Source organism: Clarias gariepinus, chromosome 14 (assembly GCF_024256425.1).
Source record: "Clarias gariepinus isolate MV-2021 ecotype Netherlands chromosome 14, CGAR_prim_01v2, whole genome shotgun sequence".
Lineage (NCBI taxonomy): Eukaryota > Metazoa > Chordata > Actinopteri > Siluriformes > Clariidae > Clarias > Clarias gariepinus.
The window spans coordinates 3,227,602-3,250,212 of record NC_071113.1 but is presented as its reverse complement, the minus strand read 5'-3'; the positions used below and the strand labels follow the sequence as shown (position 1 = coordinate 3,250,212).

General features: G+C 43.3%; 1 protein-coding gene across 3 annotated transcripts in view; it reads left to right on the top strand.

Annotated features, from left to right (window-relative positions):
- The first annotated feature begins 3,238 nt into the window (after positions 1-3,238).
- raraa (retinoic acid receptor, alpha a) overlaps positions 3,239-22,611 on the top strand; it is an 81,127-nt gene continuing 61,754 nt past the window's right edge. For 2 of the 3 annotated variants that reach the window (XM_053511209.1, XM_053511208.1), the window contains exon 1: positions 3,239-3,378. The gene's annotated coding sequence lies outside the window, so the exon portion shown is untranslated. The remainder of the gene's footprint in view (positions 3,379-22,611) is intronic. The other variant, XM_053511210.1, reaches the window with a different exon arrangement.

The following is a 22,611-nucleotide window of genomic DNA, read 5'->3' as shown; positions in this document are numbered from 1 at the left end:
CCCAGGTTTTTGGACCGGACCGTGCACTGCATACAGTGGCTGGTAGTATGGGGAGTGTATGGGAGCTCGAGCACGTATCCTCAGACCCCCAAAATCAACTATCTAGAGGCTTAGGCACCACTCGGCCAAAACAGGCTACAGTAGGAACATTTTCTGTAAGGATTTTTAAACTCAAGGATTTGTTATGAGAACTTGTCAATAAAATAAGCCACGCCCCTAGCGTGCCCTGCATTTGCGCCTTAGAAATAAAACCCTAATCGTGTTTCAGATCCTGTGTGACTGAGTTAGTGACTGAGTGAGTGAATGAGTGAGTGAGTGTGTGAGTGACTGAGTGAGTGAGTGACTGAGTAAGTGAGTGAGTGACTGAGTGAGTGAGTGACTGACTGAGTGTGTGCGTGACTTAGTGAGTAAGTGTGTGAGTGACTGAGTGAGTAAGTGAGTGACTGAGTGGGTGGCTGAGTGAGTGTGTGAGTGAGTAAGTGAGTGAGTGAGTGACTGTGTGAGTGACTGAGTGAGTGAGTGACTGAGTGAGTGAGTAGGTGACTAATTGACTGAGTGAGTGACTGTGTGGGTAAGTGACTGAGTGAGTGAGTGAGTGAGTGACTAAGTGACTGTGTAAGCAAGTGAGTAAGTGAGTGACTGAGGGAGTGGGTGAGTGACTGAGTGACTGAGTAACTGAGTGAGTGACTAAGTAAGTGAGTGACTGAGTGAGTGACTGAGTGAGTGTGTGCGTGACTGAGTGACTGTGTAACTGAGTAACTGAGTAGCTGAGTGACTGAGTGGGTGACTGAGTGAGTGACTGAGTGAGTGTGTGCGTGACTGAGTGACTGAGTAACTGAGTGAGTGAGTGACTGAGTGAGTGACTGACTGTGAGAGTGACTGAGTGAGTGAGTAAATGAGTGAGTGACTCATTGTGAGAGTGACTGAGTGAATGAGTGAATGAGTGAATGAGTGAGTGACTGAGTGAGTGACTGAGTGACTGAATGAATCAGTGACTGAGTGAGTGAGTGAATGAGTGAGTGACTGAGTGAGTGACTGACTGACTGTGTGAGTGACTGACTGAGTGACTGACTGAGTGACTGACTGACTGTGTGAGTTACTGAATGAGTGAGTGACTGAGTGAGTGACTGACTGACTGTGTGAGTGAGTGAATGAGTGAGTTACTGAGTGAGTGAGTGACTGAGTGAGTGACTGACTGAGTGAGTGAATGAGTGAGTAACTGAGTGAGTGACTGAATGAGTAAGTGACTGACTGACTGTGTGAGTGAGTGAATGAGTGAGTGACTGAGTGACTGAGTGAGTGACTGACTGTGTGAGTGAGTGAATGAGTGAGTGACTGAGTGAGTGACTGACTGAGTGAGTGAATGAGTGAGTAACTGAGTGAGTGACTGAATGAGTAAGTGACTGACTGACTGACTGACTGTGTGAGTGAGTGAGTGACTGAGTGAATGAGTGAGTGACTGAGTGACTGACTGACTGACTGAGTGACTGACTGAGTGAGTGACTGACTGAGTGAGTGAATGAGTGAGTAACTGAGTGAGTGACTAAATGAGTAAGTGACTGAGTGACTGACTGACTGTGTGAGTGAGTGAATGACTAAATGACTGACTGACTGACTGACTGACTGAGTGACTGTGTAAGTGAGTAACTGAGTGACTGACTGACTGTGTGAGTGACTGACTGTGTGAGTAAGTGAGTGAGTGAGTGAATGAGTGAGTGACTGAATGACTGACTGACTGAGTGACTGACTGAGTGAGTGTGTGAGTGAGTAACTGAGTGAGTGACTGAATGAGTAAGTGACTGACTGACTGTGTGAGTGAGTGAATGACTAAATGACTGACTGACTGACTGAGTGACTGTGTAAGTGAGTAACTGAGTGACTGACTGACTGTGTGAGTGACTGACTGTGTGAGTAAGTGAGTGAGTGAGTGACTGAGTGAATGAGTGAGTGACTGAATGACTGACTGACTGTGTGAGTGAGTGAATGAGTGAGTTACTGAGTGAGTGAGTGACTGAGTGAGTGACTGACTGAGTGAGTGAATGAGTGAGTAACTGAGTGAGTGACTGAATGAGTAAGTGACTGACTGACTGTGTGAGTGAGTGAATGAGTGAGTGACTGAGTGACTGAGTGAGTGACTGACTGTGTGAGTGAGTGAATGAGTGAGTGACTGAGTGAGTGACTGACTGAGTGAGTGAATGAGTGAGTAACTGAGTGAGTGACTGAATGAGTAAGTGACTGACTGACTGACTGACTGTGTGAGTGAGTGAGTGACTGAGTGAATGAGTGAGTGACTGAGTGACTGACTGACTGACTGAGTGACTGACTGAGTGAGTGACTGACTGAGTGAGTGAATGAGTGAGTAACTGAGTGAGTGACTGAATGAGTAAGTGACTGAGTGACTGACTGACTGTGTGAGTGAGTGAATGACTAAATGACTGACTGACTGACTGACTGACTGAGTGACTGTGTAAGTGAGTAACTGAGTGACTGACTGACTGTGTGAGTGACTGACTGTGTGAGTAAGTGAGTGAGTGAGTGAATGAGTGAGTGACTGAATGACTGACTGACTGAGTGACTGACTGAGTGAGTGTGTGAGTGAGTAACTGAGTGAGTGACTGAATGAGTAAGTGACTGACTGACTGTGTGAGTGAGTGAATGACTAAATGACTGACTGACTGACTGAGTGACTGTGTAAGTGAGTAACTGAGTGACTGACTGACTGTGTGAGTAAGTGAGTGAGTGAGTGACTGAGTGAATGAGTGAGTGACTGAATGACTGACTGACTGAGTGACTGACTGAGTGAGTGTGTGAGTGAGTAACTGAGTGAGTGACTGAATGAGTAAGTGACTGAGTGAATGAGGTTAAAAATCCCCGCAGTCCAGTGGAACGGGGCCGTTATGTAACCTCAGAAACTGAGACAAGAGGGGTTAACGGGGACACTCCCCCACCCCAAACCCCCCTCCCGCCAGACGGACCGGCGCTGCGCGAGAGGAAACGGAGAGGGGGGGCGGGGTCATTCGCGCGCGTCGGGTTTCAGAAAACACACACACACACACACTTGCACACGCAGGCACGTGACTCCGAATGGCCGCTCGCGCCGCGTCCTCGCGCACAGCTTCGCTCTGACTTCCCGAGTCGGTCCGGTGCGCGCGCCGCTTCTGAGCCCGCGTTCCGTTATTATAATAATTATTTTTTATTATCATTATTATTATTTGGAGGTCACACACACACACACACACACACACGGAGCACGCAAAACGGCGCGAACACCCTGGAGTAACCTCATCATCATCACACACACACACACACACACCGCGTCAAAACCGGGTGGAGAGAAACTTGGATCGGTGGGCGGAGCCAACAGGTTACAGCTCACAGGTACTCACGAGGGTTTTTTTCATCTTCCCGACTTCATGTATTTCATTCCGACGCGTTATTTAAAGTTCATCTCCACCCTGGAGCACAGTCCAGTCCTTAGAGGAATATCTGTGATGATGATGATGATGATGATTATGATGAAGAGTGCTGATGCTGGTTGTTGTTTGCATCTGACAGGCTAAGACGTGTGTGTGTTGTTCTGACGTCACAGGGAAACACTTTTTGTTTCAGGTCAAGAATGATACAAGACTCGTATAGACAAGATGAAGACACTGTTTCTTCTGTTGTCGTCTTGAGGATGCGAAATTGCGATGGGGTTTTTGATACCTCAAGCGGTTCAGATGTGGCGAGGCCTTAGACTTGTGCCGTAAAGTGGCTCATAACTTCCTGGGTGACATCATATTGAGTGACATCATAGTATGTGGAGAATGTGACATGCTTGAAAAGAACTTAGATTTTGTGGTGTGTCCGGGGCGGCGATGGCGCAGGTGCTTGGGCCCGGTCATTGTTGGTTTGCAACTACAGTAAGTGCTGAACATACAAACGAGTTTCGTTCTAAGAACTCGTTCGTAAGTCCAAGTTGTTCACATATTTGGCATCGTGGCATATTTTCACCCCGCTCCATTCCCTTAATTATTTTCACTTTTGTCTCTATCGCTATCGCTTGCCGTTTTCTAGCAGTACCACCTTTATCGCCGCTGCTTTTACGCGTGTATCCAGACATCCTGCGATGCATACTGGGGTGGCAATGTACGCCAGACATCTAACTTCCTTCCGCAAATGAACATGCGCAAATGCGCAACTTAAATGTCTTTGTTTTTGTTTTTCTTTGTTATTGTTAAATAGGGTCTTACTGTATTTACATTTATTTATTTGTTATTTTTATTGTTTCAAGTCAATAATGATATCATGCACAATGCCAGGCTTCACTGTTAATTCTTTTTCACGTGTCATGTTCCTGCCATCTGAAGCGGCTTGGCTAGTTAAAGAACCATGATGTGATGTTAAGACATAGAGGTGAGAGGGCGGAAAGGGCTAAAACCCAGCTGCATCGCTACAGATGTAAGGCCTGGACCAACTGGGTTTATTCATGTATACTATGTATTAGGGACGGAAATCAACACGATACATCACTGAATCGATTTTCCGCCCATCTCTGCAGTATTATATTCCATACATTTTATATGATAAACATTTCCGATAAACAGACGCGACTGTTGTCCAGGTCCCAGTGAACAAGCCGTTACTACCGAAGTGATAAACAGCACTGGTGACATCATTAGCCTCACAAGTGTTGTCTTGTCGCACTGTTGTCTCAATCTCAATCAGTTCCTCTGAAACACCAGGGCCACTTTTCCCCCCTTTTCCACTTCCTTATAAGATGAATGCACAAAAAAAGAATGGAAAAACCAAAAAAAAAAAAAAAGAGAGAGAGAGAGAGAGAGAAAACCTGATAGTGACTCAACATCTCCTGGCAGTAATTATTTATTTTATTTTCTGCCACTGAGTTTCTGATGGTTTATTTTACTTTTTTCCCCCCACACGGCCCTTGGAGCAGAGTGTTTTTTGGGAGAGGACGACAGAAGGACTGACCGTTTTCAGAGTGGTTGGTAGAGGACCGGACTGTGTCAATGTGGAGTGTATAAAAACAAACAACAAAAAAAAAAACACAATGCAGCAGATCTTGACAGTGGTGCTATTGTTGCAGGGTTTAGCGTAGCGCTGTGTCACCATGTTGCATCCTGATGGTGTCTGTCTGTCACATCGACATTTAAAGGACAAGTTGCGGATTGATAGTGGCACCAGATAATTTTTTTTTTTTCACCTACATCTTTTGCAGGAAAACTTACTGATGTCATAGAGTTGTCATAGAGAGTTGGACTCAGAGTTACATACAACACAGCAAAAGGATGACTGGACTCTTCAAAAGAATAACAAATCTTGATTATAGTTTTGACTTCCTTCAAACCAGTAAGGAAATTGTGCCTCGGTTTTCAGAGCCTGTTATCTCTGGGTGCAGGTCCCAGAAGTTCTTAAGGCTGTGAAGGAACCAGACATAGGAACTTGGTCTCTGAAGACAACAAGCTGTGTTTGTTGTGAAGGACGTATAACTGAAGAAAACCAGCCATGGTTCTGGACAACAGCAGCTCTGGAAAGGAGGGGGGAAGGGGTGGCTGTTTCTGCGAGTTGTTTTGGTCTCACCCAGATGCTGTTTCTAGAGAGCAAGCTGGAAAAATGCAGGATCTGTGTCGAGCTAGGTGCTTCAGGAGTTTCATGAAGACTGGCTCTAAGACTCTGATCATACACACCATTACCTCTTTACCTGGAGGTTCTTCATCTCCTAAGAATGATTCAGAGGATGTTATATCTGGAAACCTGCTCAAAAGATAGATAGATACTAAGAAGAATACTAAGAAAGAAGTATTTTCAGACTCTGAAGGGACTTAGGCATTAATGGAAACTATATATGGCAAACTATTAATGGAGTCTATATCTGGAACCAGTCTATATCTGGAATCAGAGAACATGCTTTGTTTATAGTATTTGTTAAAGTTGTTTATGTTATGCATTATTTGGATAGTCATCTATCCAAACAAGCCTTGTTTTTTTTTTTGTTTTTTTTTTATAGCTGTTTGCCTCCTATTAAAGCAGGCTCTGTTCCTACAAAGTGTTAATCAGGGAAACAGGTTTAAAGTTATAGCTGGAAATTAGTTGTTTTTCTGAAGCAACATTTCTGGGGTCATTTTCTGTTTCTGGAGTGAGGTAGCTTTGAACAAGTTCACCCCTCGAGAACAATCGTTATGGAGACACATTCTGCTTCTAGACAACCTTAATTATGTAGACAGGTTTGAGAGAACGTTATCCTTAGAATTCTATGATTTTGGCAGCAGAAAAGCAGATCCAGAAGCAGATCCATTCTGGAAGTTAACCCTGTTTTTAGTTTGCATTATATCTGGAATCAGATCTTGGAGTTTCTTTTTGGATGCAGTCTGACTCAGATGCAAGCAGAGTCTTTTTTTGGAGAGCGCAGCACTCCAACCATGTGCCATGCTGTTGGAGTGGTACGTGGCTGCCAGGAGCCTCCCACTTGTTCAGGCTCCTTGTGTTGATGTGGTCAGACCAAAGCCAGGCGAACAGATCAGCCCAAACCGCACGGACAAATTAGGGCTGAGGGATCGAGCTGAGGCGCGCAGAAGCGTAAAACCTCATGTGCCAAGAAGAACTTCCTCTTCGTCATCCTGCTCGAAGACGTCATCAGAATGTTTAGGTCTTTTGTTATTGTTCACAACAAATGGTGTGCAATTCTAAATCAAGTATAATGTTATTATATTCGAAATTGGAAGAAGTCTTTCAAGGTGCTCATGAACGTTTCATAGTAATAATATAAAATTTTGCCGTTTCTTCCTGAACAACTTGAGGAGTGTGTATTTCCAACAGCGGTGTGCTGAGTTATCAAAGTTGACCAGGACACCATATAATCTCACACACCCTAAGGAGTTTAAAGAACCCTGAGACAGAGGGGCCTTTAGTCCCTCACATAGTTAAAACTGCAATTTGAAGCTATTATTTTGCATAATTTGCACAACATAATGGTTTTTGAGATTGTTATCGTTAAAGCCAGACGCTTAGCAGACGTTTGATAAGTGGTTTGCACGTGGACAGCTTCAAGCAGTGCTTTTTTTTTTATAATAGGCGTAATCCATCCTGCATTCCTCGAGACAAAACACGGACGTTTCCACAAGCCGACATCGCGGGTAACACTGCGGTCACACGACAACAAGGCTGTAACGGTTTGGTTTAGTACCATGTGATAGGACCTGTAGCGTCTCTGTGGGGAGATGAGGGCAGTGTGGGAAAGGCTTGAAAAGTGCAGAGAGCTTGTGAATGAAAGGTAGGATCGGTAAGTTAAACCCCTATGATGTGCCGAGAGACGAGCGCGGAAGCTCGCTGAATCCTGTTAGAGACTCCAGGACTCGGCTCAATCACGAGACTCTTTTTTTTTTTTTATCCCCCGCCAACCCACTCCGTCTTTTTAGGCTGTTTCTCCTGCGTCTTTGATGGTATTAAAGTTTTCATGTGTCAAGACAGCACAGATCCCAGGGAGATGAAGAACAGAGAGATGAGAGGGGGAGAGCGAGCAACTAGGTCAGAGAGATAGGATAACTCAACCGCCTCTGATTCAGTCTCTTAAAGGGGGCGCGCCGGTTACTGGTGAAGTACTCTTACACGCGCTTACAGTAAAAGAGGTCTCTGCTGCCAAGTCGGTGTCTCTTCAGGTGCTTCACGGTCCAACACTATGACTTTATCCCAAGTTTGTTTGTGGGAAAGGAGCAGGGACAGATTAGCGCTCAAACCCTGAATGCAGGCAGCGTAAGAGTCGTGTTTGGGAAAGGACAGGCTCTTAAACAACCCATTCCTGGACAAGTTGAAAACAAAAAAAGGCATATGTGTGGTTGTAAAGATGATAACAGCGATGAAGAAGCGCAGTGGCTGTTGGATTGACGTCCTTCACACGTCCACGTTGTTCGCTAGCTGCTCAGGGTTTATTTGCTGGCAAAGTGCTGACGTGGTTTTGTAATTTGCCCCAGTTACACTACAGTATCATTACCCATATCAAGAGTCCATGGCTATAAAAAGCACCCGAGGTTAATCTCACCGCACTGTAACTAAACCTGGTGACCTTTTGTAGTGAAAGATATGTAATTTTTATTACATATCAGCAGCATTTCTTTTTCTCTCTCACTCTCTTTGCAGATGAAATGAGACTTGGCTGTCTACACTACACAATGTTTGCATTTGCCAGTAACAGGACAGCGCTAATTGTGAAAGTATTTATGCGACCCCCACCCCCAGTCCAGGGATTGTATGGGACTGGTTGCTGGAGCATACACCGTATGGTACTACACACTGAGAGGATTAGAAGCTCGGGTAGAGGTTTGGAGAGGTTTGTGAGTATGTTACCTCAGACTCTCTTTCAAGCAACTGTACCCCCCGCCCCCCACCTCATCTTACCCTGTAATAAACGGCCTCCATTGGGCTGTTGCTTTCCTCTGTAGGACAGCACCATTAGTTTTGACGGATGATCTGTTCTTGCTTTGAAACAGCAATCTTAAGCACATTGTCATAGAAAATCTGATTCACTCACACACACATGCACACACACATACTCTCTCCCCCCTTTTCCCCCATTTATCTTGTTACACCCTCGTCCCCCTGCGCTTCAGCCAGGATTCTCATTCTCCTCCTTTTTCTCTTTCTCAATTTGTCGCTAATTCGCTGGAAGTGCTCCTCGCCTCGAGGGCCGCTCGACTCCCATCGTGTTTCATCTTCATTTTGCCTTCGAGTGTAAGCGGAGTGTGTGGAGTCAGGACTTCGGACGGGTCCGCTCTCACGGTGAGTGTAAGAAGCTTTTAATAGGATCACTCGGCCGTATTTTTGTAGAATATCAGAAGGTGCACTGTATGACCTCGATCACCTTTTTTATTAATGTTTTTAAATTAAATTGTCTCTACGTCCTAAGAATCTTTTTTTTCTGTCAAACTTTGATGAGGAACAGGTAATAGATTAGGATTCAGATTCAGACTGGATGTTTAGCCGTACAGTACCTTACCCTCCTGTGGAGATGGATGCTCTGCAAGGAAAGCTGCAAGCTACCAAAGAAACCCACTTTGTTGCACATAGGCCAGATGTTCTCGCTAAACTCTCGCGACTTGCATCATTCCAGAACCGCACTCGTTACACAACTTTTTTGTAACCTTCTGCCTTGTTGGTGTAGCACAAGTGCAATGACACGCAAGTGAAATCTCGAGATGACAAATTGTCTGATCTCGAAACTGCTGCCTCATGAAATTACAAACAGGGTTGCCAGATCTGGGATACGAACACGGCCCAAGAAACGAGCTCAGTCCAGAAATTTCAAACAGGATTTAGTGGCATTTTCAAAGAAAAATCGTAAAAGCGTATATTTACTAAGGCTTCATCCAGGACATGGACATCCTACTGAGCATGAAGGTGTCTGGCTGTGGACCAACCAGTCTGGAGAACACATCCCACAAGGTTTAACTGCTTTTTACATATCGCTAGTCCATCGCACCATCCTTTGTGCTTACTGCAGCAGCCGTTTTGTTCATTCCCCTCTGAGTCTCTGTAGTTGGTACCAAAGAGGCCATTAATGACATACATCAACCCTTAGGGGGAAAAAAACCTTACCCAAACCCTAAACAGCGGTAAGCCACAAAAATGTAGCACTGAAGCTCTCCCACATGTGATCGCTGGCGTGAATGAAATTAGCTCGAGCAGTGACGGATGTTGCGGCGTAAATTAAACCAGCTCCCCCTTCTGCTAGGTGACAGCGCAGAGGTGATTAGGCCTCGTCTCTGCAACGGTTTGTAATTTATGAACCCATGCTTCCGTATCGCCTGCGCTCAAGCAGCGGCCCCACACACTCCATTGACCATGGCCATTATAGCTGAGAGCCTGGGAGTTAAAAATGGCCTTATTTTCCTCTCAAGGAGCCACATTTTCCTCAGGTCCGAGCACTGAGTCCCAGGTGTGCCGTTCAGGCCTTCGTGCGCGTTAAATGTGCTGACTCTGGCCCAGAGGTAACACTTTTGTATGTTTGTTTTTGCGCTGTGTGATCTGATGCTCATGCTTTAGTTATAAGCTTGCGTGATACCACGCGTTTTACTTATATTGTTCCGTATATTAGTAGAAAAAAAAAGCAATGTTCGCAAAAAGATGGAATCCCCTGCAAGGACCACAGTTTTTACATTTGGCTCGGAAACGTGTATTCCCAGGAGTCTGGTTCCCTTTGGTGGAAATGGATCTCCCTTTGCTAGATGCTTCATTCCTTTACTCTTTCTATCTCACATTCCTGGCACAGACTCCCTTCAAAACACATCTGTTAAAGCCTCCAACATAATTCATTTTTTAAATTTCCATTAACTTCACCTTCCTATGTAAGAGGTTGCGCATCCAAATGTGAAACCCATGGCAACCAGTGCGAGAACTTTGAGATCAACGTTAACAAATCACCCCTTGATGAGTTTTTCACAATGCTTGAATCCGCCATGTGGAGAAATTTATTGAAGAAAAAATAAAACACACTAAAACCTTTTTTTTGTATGTGAAAACACAATCATCGCATGTTGTCAAAGCAGCAGCGTTTTGCTTTATGGCTTCCTCTGAAAAAACATTTGTGGCTGGAAAGCAAATTGAAAGCAAAGTGCACTGCGTTCGTTGGTGTTCTAGAAATCTGTGCCCTTTGACCAATCAGAATTCGTGAGCTCTGTATAGCGTAAGTAATATATTGTGAATTCCACCAAGTAGAATCACCACTGTACTTAAAACAGCTGGTACGGGGCGGATACGAACAGCGCGTACGTGCCCAGGACGCCGTCCTTTAGCCAGCGCTAAAGGATTTAGTGTTGTAATTCGGCTCTTCTGCAACTTGCATACAAGCGACCTTTGTTTGGAGCGCCGTCACTGCCCAGTGGCCAGAGTTTTGGAATCAGCCGATTTGAATTTGCGGTAAACATGCCTCATACGGCGCTATATGACTTCCAGCTCTTTTTCCTCCCCTCTTTATTTTGGCTCGTTCCATTGTGTACTTAATGTAATTTTAACAGCTTTTAAAGACGCGTGACGTGCCAGTAGTCTGAAAACGCGCCAGCATCTGGAGCTGATTCAGTCCAGCCCGTGATCGTTAATAATGCTTTTTTTTTTTTTTTTTAGGAAAAAGAAAAACCTCCCTCACTGACGTAACTATTCAGCAAGAGCTAAAGGGGATGGTGCCAGCTTGGCTCACCAGCTTGGCTTCAATCCATACACACACACGCGCGCGCACACACACACACACTGTATAAAGCAACACAAGTAGTAGGTCTTCATTAGTATCCAAGGTTGACAAGATAGCAACGCTGAAGGTCTTTCAGATGGTTGCCAGGGCAATTTATTTGCACAAAATGCCGTGGTTGTGATAAATGTTGCTCATCACCCCTTTGGCCCTGGAAATGTCACAGAGTTTGACCTTTGATCCCAGTCCTTCCAGACAGCTGTAAAACCTATAGGGACGGGACAGGGATTCGGCAATGCCTTCTCAAAGGCCACTTCAATTTGTCACTGAGCGATTCATGGCAATGTTCCTTTTTTTTTTTTTAACAACAAGCTGTTTAAAAGGCAACGTGAAATTAAATTTTTAAAACATTTTTGTTCTACAGCGTATTCCCCCGTGAACTTGTCTTTTCAGGTTTTCGGTGATTTGCTCACTATTGCACAAAGGTGGCATATTTAATCTCACGGAGCTCCAGTACAGAGTTCATGCCATAGCCAGACGCTGCATGGTTTGAGAACTGTAGAGAAAGAGGATGGCAAACAGATAAAGTTTGTTTTGTTTTGACTCGTCTCATTCCATTGCTTATACTATACACTGGGTATCGATTTCAGCTTTGTCTTTATTAGATCTATTTTCCTCATCGAGCTGAACTCATTCGAGAATTTGATCTTAGATTAGTCTGCATGATGCAACAGTGTAAGATAGTCAAACTCCTGATGGTATCATGGTGTAGGCTTGCAGAAATAAGAAAGCGCTTTTTGTTTGGTTTTTGGCCCCAGATGCCTCATATCTTTACTTCCTGTAGTAACAAAGAGTTATGCAAATGCACTTTGGGTTTTTTTCTGTCTCTCTTGACTCCATGTTATGGTTTTTGTACTCACAGGGCAAGTTTTTTTTTTTTTTTTGTGCTGGGTTTGGCTTTCCTTGTTTGTTCTGACCCATGTCCTGCAAGTACTGCTTGGTTAAGTTTCTCACGGGAGAGATAACATAAATAACTTGAACAAGAAACAGCAAAGGACAGCAAGACCTCCTAAATTTTTTTCCCTGCTGACATCTTGAGGCATTTAATAAGGATTGTAAATCTCTATAGGGCACCTGAACCATGCCTTCTTTTTTAAATCATGTTTAAAGTACAGTACATCGCTCGGAATGATTTACGTACGCCCTACAGAAAAAAACACCAGAAAAATGTGAGTTTTTCGCTGATTTCCAAAGACCTCTTAAGGTCTTTTTGTGTAATTGAAGAAACTTTAACGATCCCTGAAATAATCCTTGTGAAACTGCAAAAGGTTGCGTTGCATTGCAACATATTCGCAGCTGTGGCAGCGAGCAGGAGTCCGCAGCTGTTTGTCGTGTAGTTCAGAAACCTCAGACCAGGGAATCGAGGGCACCGTGCTCTGGCCTCTTGGCGAGTCGTCTTGCAGGTGGAAACGAGACTGTAGCTCCTTAACAGCTGCAGGTTACATCACTCCTTTTAGTTACCCCATGGTTTACATTAACTTGGATCTCACTGGACCCTTCCCTAAAGCCTGAAGTCTCAAAGTCTGGAGCCTTTCCTTATTAAAAAATCTGCTGTCTCCATGTCTGCTCGCCAAGGATTCGAGGACTGCACCCCGTTTCAAAGATGGGTTTTGAATTACACAAGGGCCAAAGTGTGTGTTTCTCGCAAGTGCACTGTTATCCTGACAGAATAGAGCGTTGTCGAAAAGAGACCGTCTGGCCAAGAGGGTCTCGCCAAGAGGGCAATTCACACAAAAATGTCATGACATTGCTCTCTGAGAACTTCTTCAGTCATCTGATATGAACTAAGAGTCAAATCTTCTCTTCACCCCTGAACACATGAAATCCTGAAATGTATTTTTTCTCTCTCTCCAGATGTGCTCCGCTACAGGATTCCTTAAGGATTCCTTCAACGTCAGCATTGTCAGCTCATCAGAGGTCTCTCGCGCTCTCACTGCCTGATGCCTTGCCAACATCATGCTGAGGCGTGAACCTCATCTGTCTGTTTCTCTCTCTCTCTCTCTCTCTCTGTCTGGGCACCAGTGCTGTTCTTTCCATCATGGTCAGCATTTCTGTAGCTAAAAAGTGATTCGACATGAGCGATTCTTGGCTGAAGACTAAGATTCAGGAATCTGAAAAGCTGTATTTTTATTTCAATTGAATTGACAAACCATTATATTGAAATAACTAATGTGAATGTGAAATTTACTACTTTAACCAAAATCTTTTAAAGTGACTGGATATGTGATGTACTGTACAGTAAAAATGATAATAATGATGATATTATATTTTTAAGCTTAACAGTTTGTTTTAAATCTGGCAACACCGTACATGTCACTGGTGCTATTTGAGGAAGACAGAAATGAGCCATGCAGGATGGCGTAAATTATCGACCAGCATATTTCTAATTCTCATCACGGCTAAGATGAGTTGCCAGTGTTGTTGTTTTTTCTTGCAACTCATAGATTTCACTTTTGCACAACTAAGCCCCACTCCATGTGTTTTTTTCACCTAGCATTTCTCAATATGACATTTATTTACAATTAATAAAGATTCCTAAAATAACTACTTCATTATTTTTGACTTAAGATTTTGTACTCGAAATGTTCTCACTTTTCTAGTTATTACATTATGAAAAACAATCCAAAAGAGATCAAGAGAGAAACAGGGTGTGCTAGGAAGCAGGATTAATGCTCTGGCATTATCTAGAAGCAATCGTGGAGCTTAGGAATGCCGTGCTAAGCGATGCTGTTGGACAGGTGGCTGGAAGGGGGTCGTGTTAATTGATTAATGAGAGCAGTGATCTATGACGTCCCTCTCCACCCCCTACAGGCAATACTTAAAGCAACACTGTCGCCCTAAATCATCTCCTACCAGCTCGGGGAAGAAGAGCTTCGAACAATTACTGGGATTAGCATGAGAATATGGCCTCGCTTGCTCATTGTGAGGTTTGGCTTTTGAGAACGTTGGGGCTTCTAAATTCCAGGGTTTCATTTATGACTAATAGACACTTTTGTGTTTTTGTGTGTGTCTGTTTTTGAAACATCTCAGTCCCAGATGATGTCTTCAAAAAACAGTCCTTCTAGACTAAGTACTTTGTGAGTCGTACACCAGCCTAGACCGCACTTGAGCAGACTCGGAAAAGCAGTGTCCAGCTTCTCGAATTTTCTTGATGTTTTTGAAATGTGATCTTACTTAATCTTCTGGTTCTCCACTCAGTGGAACAGCGATCTCAAGGTTCTTCACTTTCAAACACCCCATGCAGCTGTCATCCTGATATCATGCCACAGTTGTCAAGAAATATTCATTGTTTCTTCATGCAGCAAGGTTGTCTCTGACCCTACCTCGGGTCTGGAGTTTATCGTATTGTTATTCAGACTAATGTGCCTGGAAGTCCACTCCCATTGTCCTGGTCTTAGCTCCAGACTCGGCATGACAATGAAGCTTTCCAGGACCCCTCCAAGTTCCAGCGGGAAACTGAAAGTGAAGACCAGAGCCAGTGTAGGAGCCAGGTGGTCCAAAAATCTAGTGTCACATATGCGTTTACTGGTCTGTTCTGCAGAAGGTGACGTGTTGCTGAATCATCGGGATTTGCACACGCGCACACCTTTATTTATTCTTCCAACCAGAGGCTCTGAGATCAGCGCAGCCGTTGTCTTGACTTGTTGAGGTCAATCTGTTCACACCCATCTCTGCTGTCCTGGCATCCCTTTGCGACCTCACGTGGGTTCTTGGTGTGCAAGTGTGTGTGTTTGTGTGTCCAACCAGAGGACCACTGCTCATGCAGAGAACTGTCCAACTTGCCTAATGTGATCGCATTTTTTGGTTACGATTGTCGACAGCGTTCGGTCCCTCCGCTCAGTTTGATCCGTTCACTCTGCCTTTCAGGAAGCCAAATAAATCCAACGACTCACGTCTCTGCACATCTATGCCAAACAGAGTGAAAAAAGTCCGCTTGAATCTGTCACGTCATGAGAAATTACAGGAAAAACTGCCCCGCACCCGGTGCGCAGCATGTGATCTGTTCCACATCATGATGCTCTTGTCAAGGAATATTAATAGTCCTTGGCTGCAGCGAGGTTCCATCCACCCCTCCCTCAGCACTGGAGTTTATGCTTTTGTTTCCACAGGGGCTCTCTGGCTCATGCCCCCACGCCTTAACCCTCATTGTCCTGGTCTTGGTCCTTGGCTTGGGAATCATGACTTGGCAGCTTTTCAGGACTCCCTGCTTGTTCCTCCGGGAACCGGAGGGTGGAGTATAATGTGTGAGCTGGGCTAGCGTTACAGTCCTGCTCAGTTGACCTTTCATAGCCAGTCGCGTAACCTTTGGGCGTTTCCACACTCTCGGCTGTCTTGTGTCTCACGGCCACACGGGGTTTCTTGGCTTGCACATGCCTTCCTAGTTCACCTCGCACTTGATGGAACATTCTCTGCAAAATGCTAAAGATCACTGGTTCCCACCGCAAACCTGAACAAGGGCGAAGTTTTCATCTGGCTTTTTCATCTGCCTTTTCTTCTGATTTTATTTAAATTTTAGGTATTTTGTCTATAAAGATAAGGCAGGGAAGAGCATGATGGAGAAAGAGACAAAGGCAGAGAGAGACAGAGACGTCCAGTACTGCAAACGGGAAATGAGCTCTTCCATAAGACGGGAAGTGGGGTCATGGGCCACATGGGGGTGGGAAGGGAGGGTAATGTGGGATGTTGTAATGTTGGAATAGGATGGACCACGAAAAATGAAAAAAAGATTGGAGTTAGCGTTGGATTCACAGTGTGACACAGCTGACACTGAAACGCTCTAAGCGTATTTATTGTCTTGCTCACACGTGCAGACAAACATACACACACATGATTGCTTGGATTATATGTGTTTCTAGTCACCTTACAAAATTTCTGGAACAATTACACACACACACACACACACACACACACACACACACAAAATCCTTAGCCTTGAGTAATGCAACTCTTTTCATGTGTTAGGTGCCACTAGGCTGGATTCTTAGGTTTTGCTAGCATGAAAGCAAGATTAATAAAGTTCACACACACACACAAACACACATGAAAAAAAAAATGAAATAATTGAATCTTTTAGCTGACTGAACTAACAGGAAGTGTTATGTTATTTAAATCTGAGACTAACCTGCGTACGCTGCGATAAGCCACGTATTGTGTGCTGTGGTGTACGTCGTGTCAGCAGTCGCTCTGACACGAAACAGCACGACTAAAAGACAGAGCAGTTCGCTGGTACTATCGCGGGAGGCCTAGAGACTATCAACATGTACTCAGGGCAGAAATCCTGGACAGGGTGCCAGACCATCACAGGGGAGACAAGCACGCATGCACACACACTCACACACTAGGGGTACTTTTATGAACGCTGCATGTCTTTGGACTCACCAAGCAAGTTCAAGCACTCAGACACTGGAAGTCCGAGAAGAGGTCAGAGTGCTAACACCACTGTGTGACTCAGAGCAACACATTTGAATTATTATTATTGTAGTTGCATAAAGAATATTTTTTAAATATCTGACCAATAAAAAAAAGTTAAGATGAAAGAACAAGGTGGTAGCTTTAAGTCAGAATTCCCACCAACCAAAGTAGAAATTATGGCCGGGAATTCCGGGAGCTCTCTGACAATTTTTTTAAATTATTATTATTATTGAAAAAAATAATTACATTTTTAATACTTTTTTTTTTGGTGAAGTTTTCTTCCTACATCGAATGATACTTTTGACATTTGTTGTGTGTTAAAGATAAACGCAATTTTTTTCCTCCACACTGACTTCTCCCACATGACCGTGTTTAATTCCTGTTGTTTTTTTAAGAGAAACAACCTTAAACGTATGTTTCTCCTAGATGGAGATTAGCGAGGCCAAGCGGAAGTTTCCGCATTTTTCAAAGTCTTACAGATGTGATCTCGAGCCTTGGGATGTTGTGACTATAAAAGCCTGACTTACCCCATATTAAGCATACGATAGAGCTAGCACTAGACGCTGGGTTCGCTCTGTGTGTCGGATTTTTATCAGTCGGGCAGTGTGTTGAGCTGTGTGTGCGGTGTGTTGCCCTCTGGGAGATCTTTCACACCATATTTCTGTAGTCTCTCTCTCTCTCCGTGTCACTCTCACTCTCACACACTCTCACTGACACACACACACACACACACATACCCACATAGTGTACTGTTATGTAGCCTACTTCCTCATAGCTTCTTGGCAAAGGTTCACAGAGCACACACACACACACACACACACACGCACACACACACTTGGAACAAGGCAAAACCTCATCCCTGTCAGCAATTATTTCCTGTTTTTGTTTCACATCCCTCTATTAATCTCGTTTTCTCTCTCTGTCTCTCTCTCTCTTTCTCACACACACACACACACACACACACACACACACTCCCATCTTCTTTATTTCACTGAACAATATACTGTGTATCAAAGAAAGGAGTTTTCAGTAACAGTGATATTGTAACAGTTTGAGGATGTGTGTGTGTGTGTGTGTGTCTTTTGTCTTTCACAGCCATGAATGTTATTTAAAGGAAGCTGTAAGACCATTCTGGCCACCTCGCTGCAATTGTGTGTGTATGTGTGAGTGTGTTCACTATATTAAGTACACTATTAAGTCGACGTATTAAGTGTGTGTCTGTGCCGTATGTAATAGAGCTGTTGTGTTAATAGTGTCCTTAATATAGCGTGGCTATAAAGTGTGTGTGTGTGTGTGTGTGTGTGTGTGTGTGTATGGTATAGTTGTACAGAAAGGGGCTAACAGTCTGTTGGTGCAGTTTGTGTGTGTGTGTGTGTGTGTGTTTTATGCTGTACACAGTGGACTCCTGCTTCATCTTCTGACAGAATCTTGGCAACGTGAACCATAAACACATTTTCTGTGCCGTTCCTGAGCAGCAGCGCTCTCCGTCTTACAAAACACACTCATTCACATACACACACACACACACACACACACACACACATACGTCCTGTGCAGCTGGGCTGAAATTTGGACTTGTTTAAAGGAGCGGCTGCCCTTTTCTTGTCGCTTAACAGACAACCGAAATATCACAAAACAAGAAACTCATTAAATTCTCCTCATTATAAATTCAGGCTATTAATATGCTAATTAGAAGCCACGAATGCGGGAACACAGAAAACCCGGATCGTTATCGCAACTCAAAGTTGCTGCGCTGGTCAAAATTCTTCTAATTCCGGCTTGGAGGCAACGAAATGTTTTTAATAATGGTTTAATAATTAAATTCAGTAATAATTTGCTAATGTCACTGCTGAGACGGACTACTTTTGCTAGCTTGCGGGCCAGAGGTTGAGGGGGCGAGTGGGATTTCACAAAGTGAGGATTACGTTGTCGGATTCTGAGTGAAAACAACAAAACCTGCACAACCTGTCAAAATAAACTGTTGCCATAGAAACCAGTATTTGATTATTACTAACCTTAGCTTTAAACACACGAGTTTCCAGGGATTACACTGTTCTAAAATATTTCCCCGCGCTGCCTCTCTCCATCTGTCTCTCTTTACCTTTAACTCTCTTTCTGTCTGTTTCTCAGTCTGCCTCCCTATTATTATTCTCCATCTCTCTCTCTCTCTCTCTCTCTCTGGAGCAGAGAGGCCACTCGGCACTGATTTGTCCCGCCAAATCCAACGTTCTTGCGAATTCTCCTTTGATCCCTTTTTCTAGTTCAGCTTTCATTTTGGACGGAGGTTCGCGGCCCGTCCTGGCGCCCTCACTCTATTTCATAAGGAGCTGCTAAAAACATTCGCCGTCTCCACAACACACGGCGCTTCGAGCCGCACCTAATGACAGGAGGAAAGCTGGAGACTGCAGACGAGGGAATAAAAAGCTTTTCATTTAGCGTGGCGAGTCGCACCGAGACTCCAGAAGCCGCTTTGTGGATCGATGCGTTTTACCAGCTTGACTGGGGAAATAAAATGTTTTTAAAAACGGCTGCCAAACTCGAGCGCTGTGGACCCTCCAGGTCGTAAAGTTGAAGTGCTTCACAATCGAGCATAACTTTTCTAAACCTCTTGGGTTTGCGATCTCCATTCTCCCGTGTGCTTTGGTGATGTTGATATTAAATACTGATCACTGCCAGGTTTCATCTCTAGCATCTTCATCCTTTCGCTTCTCGTCTGAAATGATTTCCACGGCTCTTCGTCTCCGTTTTTTTGCCGTCCTCGGGCGTAGTGTAGTCGAGCCATGTTTGAGAGATATCGTAAAACGTTTAATAGAGGAAATTTCCGAAGGGCCTCGAGCTGCTCATAAAAAGGGAGTGTTGAAAGAACGTCAATGTCTTAGCTGCTGCGCTCACAGACGTCCATTGTGCCGTAAATGTCAAAGCATGGACAGGATCGCAAAAACCTCACCAGAATGCAGATCCAGAGATGGAAGAGGCTCTCGCGTTGAGTTTGTGGGTTGTGGGAAATATCCAAGCTGTTCCGGAGGTCAAAGGGCAACTGACATGGTGCTGCTATCACTGAGGGTTTAACCTTGCTGTTAGTGACAGACATTTTTTTTTTGACATCGCTGATCTAGTGGTGGAAATGATTTGAGCGGCAGCAGCAGCTTTTCTCAGGACAACAATTTGTTTTTTGTGGCAGCAATTGTTTTTATTTTGTCTCGAGATTCGATTTAGTGGCTGCAAGTGGTGGCAAAAATGTAACACGCACTGTCAAAAGTGGCATCTGTTTATTTGTGTTTTAAAATATTTTTAGGACAGCAATTTAAAAGTGGCTGAATTGTTTGTGTTCAGGTGGGAGTTGAATCGTTTTGACGGTGCGGACGGTTTTTACGGCAGCAGATAATTGTTTAGCTGTAGCAATGGGACTTATTGAATTTCATTTTTTAGGTGTCAGTAATTTGTCGTACAGCTTTATTTTATTTTGTTATATTTTCATCGATTTTTTTTAATGGCAGCATTTTTTCTTTCTCTCTTTAACTCTAGCAAAAGTGATTTAGTGAGTTTTGATAGCGGTAATTTTTCAGTGTCAATAATTTGTATAGGCAGCTCTTTTTTTGTATAGGCAGCAAATTTTATTCTATTTTTAGTAGCAGCTATTTTCCAATAATAAAAGTAATGTATTGTGAATGCATACCACCCTCTTGTTAGAAGATGGCTTGCTTTATGAAGATTGTGAGGGTATTTGGGGAACACCGGGCTATTATAAGCACCAGTTACGAGGGTTCTGTCCAATTCGGGTTAAATATAAATTTTTCGGTTAATGAGGAAACCACCCAAAAGAAAAGAGAGCTCCTTTCCAACAAGTCGTTTGGTTAAATTAAGCAACATTAAATGACCAGTATGTACGCGTTATCTCTGTAGACCACTGTTAAGCCCAGTGGTGTTAAACATATTGCAGTGTGTTTGGACTATAAAACAAAAATGTTGTTAAATAAATAGCAGAGAGAAAGTGTGAGGCATATGGTGGATTCAACTGCTGTAACATCTTCCATAAAACTTGTCAGAACTTTGGTTACAGCACTCCGCTACCTTCTACCGAATTTCAGTCGATGAGTTAGAATTGCGGCAGTCCAAGGTTTTTTTTTCCCCTTTTAACCACTAAATACATAAATATCAATAAGGGCCAGATGTCAGGGATTACGTGGAGGGGGAGAAGAAGGAGGGGCACTAGTGGGTCGAGTCTCACAGTACGAAGGACAGGATGATGGAGCGACGAAGGAAAAGAGCGATTGCACAACTGTTACCTCTATTACCCTGGAGCCTGGAGGAGTGAAAAGAAAAGAAAAGTGGAACATAGAGATTGAGAGAGAGAGAGAGGACGAAAATGATCAACAGAGACGCAAATAAACACTTTCCCAGGCTGCGTTCACTCAGGAACGTCTTTAATGATCCTGGATCGATTGTTTACTCCCTGGCTGCACTTTCAGGCCATCGATCCTTCCTTGTGAAACACTCTCAGGAGGCTTGTTTACCTCCGGAGAGACAGAACAAGTGTGTGCATACGTGTATGTGTGTGTGCGTGTGTGTGTGAAATAAACACTTACTACACCCTTCATTTAGTTTCTCCTGTGTAACTCTTTGTTTAGCCGTAAGAACGTAAATCTAATTCATTAAACTATTTATGTTTGTGTTTGTTATCGGCAGTTGCTAAGGTGGAGTAGCGTGTTGCTTCATTTTAACATTTCACTGTGTAAAGTAGACGTTATCACAGTCGATCACAAGTGATCACTTTCTTCATCCTGGAATAATTTGGATAATACTGCACAGATGTCGAGTAAAAATCTGTTGGGAATCTTGACCAAAAAAAAGTTTTGACATAAAATTTTGCTAAATTTGTGCTAAAATAAATGTAGAAGAATGTTAAAATAATGATAAAAAAAAAATAAAAACTGAAAGCTGCTAATGTGCAGGATTAGAATGTAGAGCTGGAGTCGCTTTTTAGCTCACTAGCTCAAGCAGGTGTTAGCTTAAAATTTTCTATATGTTCATATTTTTTATAATCCATCAGATAGTCTAGATGTTAGTGGAGGACAATAAATAAAAAAACTCATGGTTGTTTTCTACTTAGCTATGGATGTTCTTTCAAGATAATTAAGCTGTTTATTATTTAGCTTCTAGCTCGCTAATAAACTGCAATCTTAAAGATTTCGCTAGCTAGCTGACTGTATTCTCAAATATTCATCTTGATAGTTAACTGTAGTCTTAAATATTTAGCTAGCTAGCTAACTGCTTTCTTAAATATTTAACTAACTACATAACTGCAATCCTAACATTTAGCTAGCTAGCTGACTATTCTCACATATTTAGTTTGCTAAACAAATGTAGTTGTAAATATTTAGCTAGCTATCTAGCTAGCTAACTCTATTCTTGAACATTTAGCTTGCTAGTTAACTGCAGTTCTAAATATTTAGCTAGCTATCTAACTGCATTCTTAAATATTTAGTTTGCTAACTGCAATCCTAAACATTTAGCTAGCTACTTGACTGCATTCTTAAATTGTTAGCTTGCCAAACAACTGCAGTCCTAAAAAATTAGCCAGCTAGCAAATAGCTTTTTAAAATATTTAGCTAGCTACTCAACAGCATACTTATTTTTTTGCAATCCAGTATACAGTATACAATTCTTCAAGTAAAATATTCAATTAAAGTTTTAATGTACTGTAAAGGCAATTTCAAGCTTAAGGTGTTGACTTTTTTTTATTATACCCTTCATACACACTCACACACACATGCCTCTCCCCCACCCGTGCTCCCTCAGCTGCGCTCAGATAAGAGATCTCCTGTTGGGCCTCGTGCTGAGGTGATGAATTAGCTTAGCCACATTACGCCGCGTGTGTTATTGTTGAGCGCTGATTTATCGAGCGCCTTGAGCTCAGGTCACTCCCTCCTTCATCCCCCCATCTTCTTTTCCCTTTGTCTCTCATC